A 16,447-nucleotide genomic window follows, 5' to 3' on the forward strand; every position below is an offset into this window, starting at 1 on the left:
TCCATACAGGTCTGGAACCTTTCAAGGGTCCACTGAGGTCAGCCAGGACGGTCTGGGAATGAAAAAGGAGTTTCTTCCTCCTGTAGTTGTCTGGTTCTGTCCCATAACGTCGAAGAAAGTGAGCCTTCGCCTTCTGAGTAGCCTTCTCGCTGGCTAGGGCCTTCCGTCGGCGTCAGGAACTGGCCTGATCTGTTTAACGGTGCTTTCGGCGTATCTTTGGCCTTGTGCGCGGTTTTCAGCGTCTCACTCGCCATACGTCTCTGGCTGTCCTTAGATATGCGCGCAAGGCTTTCGGCGATCATTCTCTCTTCCGAGGGATCGGTCGCCGTCGCGCTATGTAACGTCGAGTCCTTGTTCGTCGAGTCCTTGCTCGTCGAGTCCTTGCTCGTCGAGTCCTTGCTGGCAATGTGAGCGCTCTTACGATGCACGTCGCCGGAGGTTTTGGTGTTAGCGCCCTTATCTTTAGAATACCCAGTCGCCTGTCGCGGAGGCGGTGAGGGCTGACGACCCTTACGGTCGGCGGAAGACGCCAGTGGGCCCGGCGCCCCTGTTGGCGCTATGGCTGCCTTCGTCTTTGACGAATGCGTGCCGGGGGGTATGTGCTTTGGTGTTTTTCCGTGTGCGTCCTTGTCGCCGGGGTGTTCATCCCCATAAGCTGGGCGTGAGACGAGGAGCGTGAACGCTCCTTTGAGAGGTCTACGACCTCCGTTACGGGTGTAGTCACTGTCCTCGTCACATTCGGCAGCAGCGGGCGAGGAGTCAGGCCTAGACATGGCGTAGGCCGCCCACCTTTTGACCCTGCGGTCTTTTAGAGTTTTGGGCTTTAGTAATTTACAGGCAGCACAGCCGTCCTCCTGGTGATCGAGGGGTAAGCAACGGTTGCACCGTTTGTGCTTATCCTTCCAGGTATATTTACCCTTGCAAAGCGGGCAAAACCTGAATGGCGTCCTCTCCATAGCTGAGGGCAAGAAGTGCGACTACGACCTCGAAAGAGAGGGAAGGGAAAGAGAAAGGCATTCTTAAAGAGAAACAAAGAAAGACCACACAACCCCACTCTGCCTACTGTGTATGGCAGGCGAGGCCAGGCCACGTGTTCGGCAGCGCCGAAGGATCCCCTCCGCTCGTCCTTCCGTCGAAGATCTTGCTCGGCGGAGAAACAGGTCTGCGTCGAGGGAGGGGTCTACGTTATTGATATTAATAACAAACGACCAAAGGTCGAAGAAACTATTTGGCAATGTCTCTCGAGGAGCTCCGCATAAAGGCGACCAGTAGCTGGGTGGAAAAAAACAATCTGAGGGACCTTGACGCGTGAGGGATTGTGGGTACAACGCACGTCACTATAGGGATAGTGTTACAGACACGCCTTGTCGACGTCCCCTTTTCGACTACGAAAAACAAAATGCAATACTCCGCAGTGACCACTGGATGTCGGACCTATGCACAGCATGTGATTCTAAGCAGATTAACAAACATCAGATATATATATATATATATATATATATATGATACATTACTCACCGTAATCGTATTTCTGATGCTTGTATCTGCTTAGATTCACATGCTGTGCATAGGCCGACATCTAGTGGAAGCTGCGGAGTATTACAGTTTGTTTTTCGAAACTCGAAAATGGGCGTCGACACAGGCGTGCCAGTAATACTATCCCTAGTGTGACGTCCACTGTACCCAAGATCCCTCACGCGTCTAGGATCCTCAGATTGTATTTTTTCTGACATGAGGAAGCATGAGGAGTAGCGCGAGTACAGATAATCCAAGCAGATAGACAGAAAGGTAAGACTACAAGCAATCATGCGCCTTCTCTCGGAGGGGAGGAAGGGTGGGTCGCATGTGAATCTAAGCAGATACAAGCATCAGAAATACGATTACGGTGAGTAATGTATCCCTTCTGAGGCTTGTGGAATCTGCTTAGATCACATGCTGTGTATAGATTAGCGAGCAGTACCAGAAGAAGGAGGTGGGATGTGAGAAGGGTCATGAGCAAACAGGTGTCCTAGAACCGCTTGTCCCACTTGTGTATCTGTCTTGGAATGAGTGTCAATGCAGTAATGCTGAGTAAAAGTGTGAATAGAGCTCCAAGTAGCTGCTTTGCAAATGGTGTCGAGGGGAACATTTGCAATGAAAGCCAGAGTGGCCCCAATGCCTCTAGTAGAGTGGGCTCTTGGCGTAAAAGGCAGAGTCTTTTCAGAGAGTAACACAGCTGTATACAGTTGATAATCCACTTCGAGATAGCGCCTTTAGAGACGCGATCTCCCTCTCTGCCTGTAGCTACGGAGACAAACAGTTGATCTGTTTTCCTTAGCGGTCTGGTTTTATTTACATAGTACAGGACCGCCCTACACACATCTAGGGTGTGTAGTTTCACCTCAGCCGAGCTTTGCGGGTTCTGGAAGAAAGCCGGAAGCTCGATGGACTGGTTTACATGGAACTTTGATATAAATTTAGGTGAGAACCTAGGGTGTGTGCGTAAAACCAGTTTGTCTTTGTGGATAGTAAAGAAAGGATCCTGCACTGACAGAGCCTGAATTTCACTGACCCTTCTTATAGAGGTAATGGCTACTAAGAAGGCCGTTTTATAAGTCAGGTGTTAGAGACTACTTTTATGCATGGGTTCGAAAGGGGGGCCCATGAGCTTAGCTAGCACCACATTAAGGTCCCATCCTGGCGGTGGGTTCGAAATAGGAGGGTGAAGTCTCTTTACTCTTTCCATGAAGGCTTTAACTACTGGTACTTTCCACCACGACACCCTGTTATGGGATGTGGTGTAAGCCGAGAGGGCTGCCAGGTGTACTTTCAGAGAGTGAAAAACCAATCCTGCATCCAGCAGGTGGAGCATGTATGTCACAATGTTGGAAGGAGTGCAATCAACAGGGTTGATTTGTTTATTTTGGCACCAAATAACGAATCTCTTCCACTTGTCAAAGTAACAGTGCCTTGTGTTTGGTTTCCTGGATTCTTTTAGGATGTCCATACACCTTTGTGGTAAATTGAGATGTCCAATCTCTATGACCTCAGGAGCCATGCTGCCAGGTTCATTGAGTTGGGTTGCTGGTGCACTGTTTGACCTTGTTGCTGGGACAGTAGGTTGTACCAGGCTGGAAGTTTGATGGGTTCGCACACCACCATCCTGCGTAGGTGTGGAAACCATGGTTGTCTCGCCCACATGGGAGCAACTAGGATGAGCGTCATCGATTCCTTGTTCATCTTGTACACCACCTTCCTGATGAGAGGAGTTGGTGGAAAAGCGTACGCAAACATCCCTGACCAGTTCATCCACAGGGCGTTCCCTTGGGAGTCTGGCTGGGGGAACCTGGATGCAAATCCTGGGCATTGTTTGTTTTCGCTTGTGGCAAATAAGTCTATAGTGGGGAAACCCCACTGAAAGAAGAGACCTTCTACGATCTTTCTGTGAAGGACCCATTCGTGTTCTTCTGGGAGGGAGTTTCTGCTTAGAGCATCCGCTAGGGAATTGAGCTCCCCTGGAACATGTTGCGATGACAGGAAGATGTTCCGTCTGAGTGCCCATATCCAGATTTTCTGGGCAAGCTTGGACAGATTTGGCGAACGAGTCCCTCCTTGCTTGTTCAGATAGAACATGGCTGTCGTGCTGTCCGTCCGGATCTGCACCGACAAGTTTAGTAGATGGGGCTCGAACGCCCGAAGCGCTCTGAATACTGCCAGAAGCTCTAGCAGGTTTATGTGGTTCTTGGCTACTGAGTGAGACCAGAGACCCTGAGCTGTGTGGTGGAGATGGTGAGCTCCCCACCCAGTCAGGCATGCATCTGTAGTCACCACTGCCTGTACTTCGGGATCGTAAAAGGGTTTTCCCCTTGCGAGATTCTCTATTGTCCACCAGTGTAGGCTCTGTACAAGTGTTGGCGAAACGACCACTAGATCGTCCCACTGACCACTTGCCTGAGACCACTGTTTCGCCAACCATTCCTGCATGGGACGCATGCGCAGTCGCGCGTGGGGGACCAGGTAAATGCATGACTCCATCATGCCCAGTAACCGCATTGCTTTGCGTACCGTTATTTGTTGACCGGACTGATAATGTGGAATTTGCAGTAGTATATTCCGAATTCTCTCTTCCGAAGGGAAGGTCAACCCTTTCCGAGTATCTAGGATTGCTCCTAGGAACTGTTTTGAGGTGCTTGGCACCAGGCTTGACTTCTTCTCGTTGATTGAGAAGCCTAATTCGTGGAGGAGGTCGATAGTCCTTTGAATGTTTGTCCTGCAAATTCCTGGGGTTTCCCCCGTTATGAGCCAGTCGTCCAGATAAGGGTACACTGGGATTGCCTCCCTGCGTAGGTGTGCAGCTGCCACCGCCAGTACCTTGGTGAATACCCTTGGTGCTGAAGCTATCCCGAAGGGCAGTACCTTGAATTGGTAGTGGCGACTGTCCACCTTGAAGCGCAAGTACTTTCTGTGCGCCGGGAGCATGGAAATATGAAAATAAGCATCTTTCATATCCAAGGTTGCCATGTAATCCCCCTTTTTTAGGAGGGGGATTACCTCTTGTAGCGTGGTCATACGGAATTTTTGGGGCTTGACATACTTGTTGGCAGGCCGTAAGTCCAATACTGGGCGCATTGTCAAATCTTTCTTTGGCACAAGGAAGTAAGTTGAATAGATACCCTTGTTTACCTGGTGTCCTGGGACGAGTTCTATCGCGTCCTTTTCTAGCAGAATGGCGATCTCCTCGAGAAGGATCTTCTGATGTTCTAAGGAGTGTACTCTTAGTCGTGGAGGATGGTTCCGGGGACGCTGCAGTAATTCTATACAATATCCTGTGGACACTGTTGACAGCACCCATCTGTCTGAGGTGATCCCTTCCCAAGCCTGGGTGAAGTTGGAAATGCGTCCCCCTACTGGGGTTGCGTGAGAAGGGACCCTGAACTGAGCGTCACTGCTTTGGTGGAGGCGTCCCACCTCCCTTGTTGGGGCTGCCTCTGCCTCTCCCACGACCTCTTTTGTTACCCCTGCCGTAACTTTGGGTAGACTGTTGGCTGTTGTTCCACTGTGTACCCTGTCCCTGGGCATAGTTGCCTCTTTGTGAATTTTGGCCGCGTGGGCGACGAAAATTACTGTTCCCCCTCTGGTTAGGGGGTTTGTTGGTTAGTTGGCCAAGGGATTTCAGTGTTTCGTATTCGTCCTTGGCGTTTTTCAGTGCGTCTTCGACCGCTTTCCCAAACAATAGATCGGGTTCCACCGGCTTGTCTATTAATGAAGCCTGAGTTTCTGTTTTAAACCCCGACTGCCGTAACCACGCATGTCTTTTGATAACAGTACCTTCTGCTATCAATCTCCCTGCGTTGTCCGCGGCGTCAAAAGTTGCTTTTAATATGCAACCAGACACGGCTCTCCCTTCTGCCGAGATCCGAGCCAATTGGCCCTTTAACGGTTCAGGAGCAGAGGCTATGAGTGCCGCGACCTCTTCCCATTGATGGCAGTTGTAGCTGGCCAACAGGGTGGTGGAGTTAGCAATCCTTGCTTGGTAGGCGGACGTTGAGGCTACCTTCCTGCCAAACCCGTAAAGTTTCTTGCTCTCCTTGTCGGGAGGAGCTTCTGACGAAGATAAAGGCGTTCCAGCCCTCTTCCGAGTGTTGGTAACAACTAGGGAGTCTGGTTTAAGATGTCCTCTTATATAGAGAGGGTCAGACTGGGCTGCCCGGAAAAGTTTTTCGACCCTGGGGTTGACTGCTCTGGTGAGGTTTGGGTTCACCAGGGACGGATCTATTCTTCGTTGGATGGATTTAAGGATAGGGATGGTCTGAGCGACCGGCCTCCTCTCTCCCACCAACTCTTCTGCGAAGTCCCTTTCCTCCTGTACACCGTGCGTGTCGATGTGAAAATGTTCTGCCGCGCGAGCGAGAACCTCATTAAGGAGGGGCTGGTTATCGACTGGCGAGTCGGTAATTGGGGCTTCGTCCTCTACCGGGGAATCTACTCTGTAAATTTCCTGCTCATCTTCTCCCTCCTCTTGGTCCTCATCATCCGCATAGTATTCCGTCCCGGTTTGTTCCTCCATAATTTCAAACTCCTGGTCCCCCTCAGGGAAAGGCTCTCCTTGGTACCTGGGGTGTGGAGTAGAGTATGGAGTAGAGTAAGGCTGCACCTCAAAGGGTTCAGGTCTTTCGAACCGGGCCTTTTTACTTAGGGGGATAGGATCAGTGGAGCCTGAGGGTGTGGCCCCCTGAGGGTCATACGAGAGGAAATGCTCTGGATTCTTGTCGGAAAAATCTGCCAAGGAAGACATCCTTGACATGACCCTGTCTATGTCTTCACTGGACCATTCTTTGGAACAGGGGATGACCTTAGTAGTCAACTTAGGGGACTTATCAAGGGTACCCTTGCTGGATGTTGAACTCTCAGTAGACTTGTATTTGTTTGTCTGCTTCGGGGGGAAGGATGGTCTTACAGGAGTGGAAGAATGTGCTTTCCGCTGTTTCCCCCCTCCCCATGTGTGGAAAAATGTTTTCCCTGTCCCTTGGAGGCCCCGGAGACTTTCGACGCCTGGCGTCGAGGATCGGAAGAGGTATCGGTGTCTTTCGAGCGTGGGGCCTCGCTGGTGTTAACTGCGGGCTCCGTCTCTTGGAGCGCGGCCTGGGGGTGGAAGTCGTCTTCGTCCTCCGACGATCGAACTTCCGTTAGTCTAGGGAGCGAGGCACTCTTGGCAAGAGTGGACGATTGCCTTGCGTTATGAGGCGATCTCGATCGAGAGCGCCCAGAGGACACCGAGTCGGACCGTTCTATCTGTGCCTCTTTCCGAGAAGTCGACGTCGTCGAGGTTCGGTTGGACTTAGTGTGCTTAGTGTGTGTAGGGTGTGTAGCGCTTGCGTCGCCGGGGGTCTTCCCCATAGCCGCCCTGCCGGACGACCTTCCGAGGTCGGGGACCTGCCCTCGGCTGTCTTTCGACGCCGTAATGCCCTCGCCGTCCGAAAGTACGGCGTCGCTGCCATCGCTGAAGGCGCCCTCCGCTGCCATGGCCGCCTGCCTGGCGTGGTGGGCCCAATGCTTTGTCGAACGGTCCTTAAGTGTCTTAGGTTTAAACCTACTACACGCTCTGCAGTTCGCTTCGGGGTGGTCTCTCGGCAAGCAGAGATTGCACGTGGCGTGCCTGTCGACCCAAGGGTATTTGCGGTTGCACTTGGGGCAGAATTGGAAAGGGGTACCCTCCATACGCACCTTGAGGCAGCGGGCTGGTAAGTGTAGGAAATATATAAGGTGTACCTATATACCAAGAGTGAAGAGTATGTACCACCCCCCACTCTCCCTACTTGCAGGGCCGAGGCCAGCGGCCTACTAGGCCCGGGCCGAGGCCAGCGGCCTTCCGAGGCCCAGATCCATCGTGCAGCAGCCGACGGTCGATGTCTTCTGCAGCCGTCGTCGAGTGTGGAGGGTCGACGTTGGGGTGGGGAAGGATGTCAATAAAGAATTATAAATTAGCAAAAGTATGGCTAAGGCCAGGGGACTCCGCAAAATGCTTGCGACCAGTATGGCGGAAAAAAACAATCTGAGGATCCTAGACGCGTGAGGGATCTTGGGTACAGTGGACGTCACACTAGGGATAGTATTACTGGCACGCCTGTGTCGACGCCCATTTTCGAGTTTCGAAAAACAAACTGTAATACTCCGCAGCTTCCACTAGATGTCGGCCTATGCACAGCATGTGATCTAAGCAGATTCCACAAGCCTCAGAAATATATATATATGCTTTTCTATACACATTCTGTAACCAAGCATAAATTGTCTTGTCCTTCTGCGCCCGGCTACCCAAGGGTTTGGCGCGCAATACCAAATAAACAAAAGAACAAGAAGGGACACCAGATTCCGGTGGTGCCGCAATCATAGAGCCTTCGTCATGGGCAGGCTGCCCCATCAACAGCACCAACACCACCCAGCTGAGAGTGCAGCAACCTGTCCGGGAATCAGAAACGATACAGGGACGCTGAGCAAGAGAAGCAGGCTGCCAAGAAAGAGCCAGCAAAGAAATGGGAGGAAAGAAACGGTCCAGAGCGACTGCAGGCCCTGGAGACATTGCCCTGTATGGACAGAGGTAACAGGGAGAATGGGAGGGCCGAGAGGCAATAGGAGATTTGTTATAATTCGAAAGGAACTCGTCGCAGTGAAACTGATGAAACTCAAAATACAGAATTGATGAACTTGAACTATAATAGTCTAAGAGAATCCTGAGTGGTCCTGACAAAGAATTAATTAAAACTGGGATAAAGTTACCATGGGAAGAGGGTATGAGTGCAAAAAAGTCCCAGTATAGCATCCCAGAGAGAAAATACTATGTAAAGTAAAGACAAGAGAAGCCTATGAGATTTAAGAAACAAAGGGTATATCACCTAGGTGAGAATCTCTTACCAGAAGGAACCAAGAACAGACCAAAGTCCAAGAATGGAGTTATGGAGGTCAGTGCATCAAGAGGAAAAACCAAGCATATTTTGAGAGAATTACAAGGCTTGGTACAGAAGGTGACCAAAGACCATTTAAATATTGTATATTGAGAGGAACTCTGAAAGTTAAAGAAGATCCTTACACTATCAGGAGAAGGGAGTCATTCTCCTGATCTTAGTTTATTAGATTAGTGGTAGTGTCAGTTAGGGTTAGAGTTACAGTTTGGACTGCAGACTTTTATTTGTGACATTTCCTGATGACTGACTAGCACCTTATTTATTCATGTAGCTAAGGAATACCCACTAGTGTTGGAGACAGATAAGTCATTTTTCTATTAAATAAAAACTCCTATTGGAAATGTCATCACAGTTTCTGCTTTCTCCTGATCCACCACAGCGCCCACTGGGCTTAGTAATTGGTCAGGTATTTTAGAAAGAGACATGTTTTGAGAGACTGGTGAAATAGGTAATTTGTGGGGGCAAAACCGTGCCAATGCTGGGATTGAGTTCCCGAGGTGGGTGGGTGGGTGCATGATAGAAGGATTGTTTGCTGGCTCTACCTGTGCATAGGAGGTGTGATTCAAGCTGGCTGGTTGATTTGCTTTGGGAGGAGCATGTGCTTACAGATGAGCAGAGCGGAGCCTCCAGGTAGGCTGGTGTGCTACACATGACTGCTTTGTAGATGAAAAATGCAGTCTTGAACAGTATCCTGGCCTGGAGAGGAAGCCAAGTTACTTTGCATGGGATTCCGGTGATTCTGTCAAATTCCTGTGCACTCGTAAAAAGACTTGCTGCAGCGTGGTGGACTTCTTTCAGGAGAGCAAGTGAACAGCTGGGAGCCATGAATGTGCAAGACCACAAAGGCCTGCACTACGACCCGAAAGTCCTGCGGTGGGATGAAGGGTTTGATTTTGCAAAGGGTGTAGATTTAGAGGCTGGCCAGCGCCAAAATGGATTCCACAGCTTTAACAACAGAGAATCCAAATATCACTATGTCTTTAGTCTCAATTCTAGTATTCCATAAACATCAACAAGTATCATTGAATTCCAATGAAAAGATGTGCTTTTATCTGGCAGGTCCAACATTATAGTCCACAAGTTTTATTCTGGCAAAGTGTACAGTCATGAAGACACTACATGCCCATAAGAATGTATATATTTTTCTTAAATTGTGTAATTACTTATAATAATAATTTTTATTGTGATATAGACCGAAATTCAGTCTTTACACACACAAAATAAATACATTACATGATATTAACATATCACCACATGAACATAAAAGCAAATACACATATAAAACAAATCAAATAAAATGTATAAAAAGGCTCATAGTTCTATGCTCTATCCAGACTCAAATACATATAGCCATCGACTGAATGAAGTAGAGAATGGGAACATGTGCAGGGAATTATTACAGTCTAGTATTAGACTCTAGGCAGGTAGGAGTGTGCAAACATGGGACCATACCCTAAATAAGGCAAGCTGAACCGTGATCGTGTCGGAGTTGAGACAGTAATCCCAAAACAATTCCCCCTTAATAGACTCATTTCTATGTACCAGCTTGCCAAGCAGGCACATATAGATTGAACCCATTTCCGGACATAGGGTAAGGACATGCTTAGATGTTTCAATGAGACCTAGTCTCCAACAAATACGACAGGTCCTTTGTTTCAGTGCCACCCCCAGGTGTGGGCCGGTGACTGCTTATACGTGGAGTTGATTGGTGCGCAGCCTTAGCATGAATTGCCTTACTTCAGGGGCCGGGCACAGTACCAGGTAAGGTTGAATCTTCCTGTATCTATGCACAACATGGGATACGGCCTTATACCCTCCTAGTTTGGACAAGTGGGTCGAATTTTCACACCAATCCTATCTAAGCCAACTTGTTTTCGAAGGATTTCTTCAAGTGGACATATGGCATGTCTCTCTTCCTGAAGAAGGGCCAATCAATCTCCAAGACTAAAGCCTCATTTAGCTTTTTTAAGTTTGAGCCTCGCGGGAACTTCTCGAAGTCATAATCACAACCTGCAGCATCAAGTAATTTACAAACTGAGGAGGCACATGCTTTTAGGTAAAACACTCCCCGGGCGTGCAGGGCCATACCCCTCAATGAGATCAGGCCTAGTTCCAGATGGAGATATTGCATAGGACACGAGGGGCCCAATCCCAATAAAGAGCGCCAATAATGGCCCTCAAGTATATTTAACCAATTCAGGTCCTGCATTGCCTGGGCATCTAAGCCATAAAGAATGGCCGGTACAAAGGATTGCTGGTACAATACCAGCCATACTATAGCCTACAGATCCCCTGACAAATTTACAAGCCTGGAGCGTAAGTAGCTTCGCTCGCCTCTTTTTACAAGAGATGATCAAATTGTAATTTAGCAGAGCATCAAAATCCCAACCTAAATAAGGGTAGGACTGTGTGCAGTCATTCGTGCCCAAAGTTATATCAATTCCAGGACGGCCCAGCCCCTTTCTTGCAATCGCGATTATCTTGGTCTTCTCCAAGTTGATAGTTAAGCCCAGCTGAGTTGCTTAAACCGAGAGCTCACCCAGCATATTCTTTATGCCCGATATAGTACGGTCAATTAATATCAGGTCATTAACTTAAAGCATTCCCACAATGGGGCAGTTTCCTAATTTAGGAGGGCAATTTGATTTTAATGCCATACGAGCGAGAAGGTCAGCAATATAAAGATTATACAGCATGGGGCAGCCACGCACCATGGCTTACTCCTATGTTGATACGAATAGGGTTTGACAATTCCCCCTCATTATTCAATCTAACGCTGGTGGTATTATCGCTGTATCAGGATATGCAAAATCCAGTTAGGGCAGTTCAAGGTTCTGAGCTTAATCCAGAGGATCTCACGGATCACTTGATCGAAGGCACTGCGGAAATCCACAAATGCAATATATAGTGTAGCCTCCTTTCTACTAAGGGTAGTATTGATCAACTGGTCCAGCACTCTGATGTAATGTGTTGTACTTGAACCAGGTCTGAAGCCTTTTTGGGCAGAACACAATACCTGGTTGGCAACAACCTAGGATTCCAAATCCCTAAGCACAAGCGTCATGAAGATCTTGCTTTTAACGTCCAACATGGACAACAGGTGGTAGTTGGACACATTTCTCTGATCTCCCTTTTTATGGACCGGGATGAGCAACGACTGTTGCCACGTCGGCGGTACAGAGCAAGATCTACAGACACGAGAAAAAAGGGTAAGTAGCACCTGGGCCCAGTTATTCGGGTCCATTTTTAGTACCGAGTTAGCCAGGCCATTTGGTCCTGGGGCATTTGATGTCTTAAGTTTCAAAATGGCCTGTTTCCCAATTTTATAACTCAGTGGTAAAGGCCACGCCTCAGACCGTGATCATTCGACACGAAGGCATGGGGCTGACTTGTTTGCTTTATTACTTCTATTGTGCACCAGACTCGAGGGTATTAGAGCGCATTGCATAAGAAGGCTTGGTTACATACAGCATAAACAGGTATACAAGGGTTACACATCACAAAAGTGAATATATAGACGGTTATGCATAATAAAGGTGTATATACAATATATAATTTACAGCATGATAGTGGTTAAAGCAGGTACTCGTGTGTACTCAGGCTGAAATCTTATGTACACAGGTGAGGCACATCAGACAGGGCTAGGAATTATGACTAGATGGAGAGAAGGTCATAGTAGTGGGTCCTAGAAGGGGTACTTGTGGCCTTATGAAGGCTAAGGGGAGAGTGGCAGCATTACTTATCAGCGTCTTTAAACCTTTTTATAATGTTCTGGCGAAATTTAAAGTAGGTTTGATTCTCTCGCAAGGGAGTAGGTAGTGATTTCCAGAGTTGGGCTCCCTTCACCGGTTAACTGCATCCCCCAACTCTGGAGAAATTAAATCTAGGGACTGATAAGAGGTTGGAGCTGGACAGTCTTGTGAGTCTGGTAGGGGTTTTCTTAGTAAGTCTCTCGAAGAGGTAGCAGGGGGCAGCATTATTCAAGCATTTGTAAGTGAGTGAGGTGACTTTAAGCTGTATTTTGTCATATGTTGACAGCCAATTGTTAGATCTTCTAGTTTCAGGGATGATCTCTTCTGGCGATCCCAAGGGCAGCTCTGAGAGCATTGATTTGTAGGAATTTGATTTTTTTGATTGTTTCTCTGTTAGTTCCGATGTATAGAGCATTACAATAATCCAATTTTGACAAAACGAGTGCTCTGGCCAAGGTAAAACTATTATTCGACAGAAAGGGCTTACCTGCTCTAATCAGTTTACACGTATAAGCAGTGTTAGATGCCATTGCATTGGCCCGTTTCTTGAAGGAGAGGGTGGAATCCAGGTAAAAGCCCAGGGTTTTCACTTCTGTGGCAACCGTGATGAGGTTGTTGTCATGTCAAATGAAGTGTATTTGGGTCCCAGTTTAAGGGTTGAGGTGGTTCCCAGGATGATGATCTCAGTCTTGTCATCATTCAAGCATAGTCCATGGGTGGCCATCCATGCTTGGATAATGAGATGGATCTTATTCACCAAGGCCAAATCCTTTTCGTAATCCCCAGTAAGTGGTATGTGAATCTCAGTATCATCTGCATAATTAGTGTAGGTGATATTCAGACTATCCAGATAATTGAAAAGGGGCTTAGTGAAGATGTTATGTAGAGTAGCTGAGACACATGAACCCTGGGGAACTCCGCAGGTAATGCGGATGGGGTCTCCCGCTGCTGTCGAGGAGAAGATACTCATGGTTATATTATTTAGAAATGATTGGATCCAGGTTATGGCTTACTTGTGTGCGGCAGAGTCCAAGTGACTGCAAGGGACCTCATGGTCCACAAGGTCAAATGAAGCCGATAGTTCAAGAAGGAGGAGCAGGGCTATTTTGCCCTTGTCCCAAAGCCCATCGATCTGGGCCTTTAGATCTATGAGGGCTGTTTCTGTTCCGTTCTGGGGTCAAAAGCCTGATTGTCGTGCTCCCAGCAGAGAATTAGATGCCAGATATTTCTGAATTTGAAGATATGCCATTTTATCAAGAATACTTTAGAAGAAATGGCACTGTAGCAATTGGTTGGTAATTAGTAGGTATGGCTGGATCTAATGTCTGTTTTTTTGAGTAAGGGAAGCACCCAGGATTCTTTGAGGTTACTGGGTATGGTGCCTGAGGAGGAGGCGGCGTTAATGAGTTTGGATATGAACGGGGATAGGCCTCTGGCTGTGTCCTTTATCAGTTGTGCTGGACAATGATCTCCCTGGCAGTTTGAGGGTTTGAGCTAAAGTATAGTTTTTTCAGTTTCGATGATTGAGACTTTAGAGAATTTGAAACAGGGTGGATATGCAGTTTTAGTGGGTAGAAACTGGTTTATTTGGGGTCAAGGTTGTGCTAAGTGATGCTTTTTTCTTGGCAATTTTCACATGCAAGTTAGTAACTTTGTTGGCAAGAGCTTGTTGAATATTGGAACACCATGGTTTATCTTTCACAGTTAACCACAACTGGGATGGGGGCTTCCAAATATTTCACTTATAGAACTTAGCCGTGATATCCTCTACCCACTGTCCCCCAGGGATGGGGTTCATGATTCTCAGAATCTGTTCCTCCCACCCCCTGGCTTGTGAGGTTAGCTGCCAGATCTTTCGGCTATCTTTACTGCACATAATCTCAATGAACTTCTGCCAGTTCCCTCTTTGCTGGGTATGATGGTAGAGGCGCAGCCAAGAGTGGTATTGCCGTTTTATTATTTTTATATGTGCAGAATGTTTGTAGGCACCAACAATGGTGTGATCAACCATTCTATGTACTCTGATATCCCACCGCATTTGTTATTTACGGTCACGGATCTTAATATCGAAGGAATTACTCTCCCTACCCCCTGTCTTCCACCTTATATGTGGGGCATTTCTAACGCCAAAAAGGTCTTGGGTTAAGTGATGCATCCAATCTTCAATGGTCTCTGGGTTTTTACCCCGTAACGCCCAACTTATCCCAAAGCCCAGTGGAAAGGAGAGCAGATTAATCCTGTCGATATTTTTCTGGGTCCAGCGGATCCTATTCCCAGGGTGGTTGGGCATCACATCACTGCATACACTCACTTTTCCATCACTCCCTCCCGCACCCATAGTCAGGACAAGAGGGTCATGGTCGCTAGGAATGCTCAAAACAATTTGCAGTCGTGATAGATAACCTAACAAGCAAACCAAGACTGTTTGGGCCCTGCTGCCCAGGTCATCTGTCCCGGTTGGTGCCCTGAAGCACAGCCATTCAGGACTGTGCAATTCCACTCCTACAAAAAGTCCAGCCACAACCTTCCCTTTTTATTTGATTTCCCTGTTGGCATACTACAGCAATTAGAAACAGTAATGACTTATTAAAAACCTTTCACAAGTGTAAAAGAGGTCAAGGAATACAAAAATCACTATACATCATCTTCACATAATCATAAAACACTTAACATACAATTGGACAATTCATTATTCGAAAAAAAGCAATAAAAAGTCTATTACATTTAAATATACCAATTATCTGATAACCGCAATTGATAATGCTACAGACGATCCGGATAAAAGTCTTTTCCAGTAAGAGTCCTTCACATAATCCACATAATCTTGGTTATAAACAACCTTTTCAAAAAAACAAACAAGGGATGTATAAAGCGGAGTAATCTGCTAGAAGACGTTTCAGAGATTTTCTTTCACTTTACAATTTACAATAGCGACATACTGGAGATACGACTTTGGGCATCATTATTTGTATGCAGGTATCCTTCCAGTTAATGTGGTGGGATACCGGCAAATGGTAATACTATTACCGGCGCATGATCTGCCGGAATTACCGGCAGATTACAGGTGTCGACAATCCCCATTCCATGAAGTCCACAGGAATCCATGGGGCGGGGGCGATTGCCGGTATTACCGGCAGCGGCTGTTATTGGCCTGTGGGGTGCCTGACTTACCTCCAGCACTTGGCTGGAGGTAAATCAGGCCACCCCACCGGCAAACTTCGAGATACCGGCATGTTAATGCCGGGCTGGAAACTAATAATGAGGCCGTTTATCCTTACTACGGATATGCAATATTTCCTGTGTGAGTAGTATTCTGGAAACAACAAGTATCATTGAATTCCTATTTAAAAAAGGGCTTTGATCAGGCAGATCCACCATTGTCCAAAGGTCATATCCTGGCAAGGTGTACAGACATGAGGATAATTAGAAAGCCTGAATATTGTAATTGCAGAGACCAGATGGACAGTTGCTACTGGCCAGTAATTTCTCTGCTGCATTTGTAATAGGTCAACCATTTCACAGAGAGGCCCGCAAATAATTATCATGAATAGCTTTAGCTACCAATTATGTATGTCTAGTGAGTCTCTCATCTGCTTTATGCCTAGAACCGTCTGGACTTGTTTACCTACAAAACCTAGGATCTCTCCCCTCCTTACCTCTTACAATTCTGATGTTTGAAACTTGCATCTTGTTTCACATATTTCTTATTAAAGGTCAAAATACACTTGCTTCTTCACAATGCTAATATTATTTACAGTTGTCAGATGGTAGGTAACTGGGCTATTATTGCATCAGTCACATCTAGTTGATGGGCACATTTATGCAGTGTTCAGTTTTCTGTAACAGATTTAGCTTAACAGATTTTGTTTGATAACTAAGACAACAGTCTTCATACTTAACTCTTGCGCTTTGCCCATTTTCCCAGGGCAAAAAAAGGCTAAGTAGAGTATGTAATGCTATTTCTAGGTCACTGTGACTTTATTGAGGAGCTACAGCAATAGGTTCAGGGAGCCCTAACATAAAGATGACTTGAAAGAGAACACAACAGCAAGGCTGGCCTTCATAGCTTTCCTAAAATGGAGTTTTGGCCTGCACCGTCACATAAATCCGAGTTCCTGAATATTTTGGGTGCATCACTTACTTTCAATGCCACAGCCACCTCTTCCGTAGCCATTGGGATACATGCTGCACCCTGCATCAGTAAATTTCTCAAGATGAACTGCTCTCTCCATCGGCTTTGTGTAAAGAGTGTGCTGC

General features: G+C 47.1%; 1 protein-coding gene across 6 annotated transcripts in view; it reads right to left on the reverse strand.

Annotated features, from left to right (window-relative positions):
* Positions 1–16,447, reverse strand: part of PATJ (PATJ crumbs cell polarity complex component) — a 3,332,662-nt gene that overhangs the window by 2,960,420 nt on the left and 355,795 nt on the right. The window lies entirely within an intron of this gene.

This window comes from Ambystoma mexicanum, chromosome 1q (assembly GCF_040938575.1).
Source record: "Ambystoma mexicanum isolate Mex_15411 chromosome 1q, UKY_AmexF1_1, whole genome shotgun sequence".
NCBI classification, from domain to species: Eukaryota; Metazoa; Chordata; class Amphibia; order Caudata; family Ambystomatidae; genus Ambystoma; species Ambystoma mexicanum.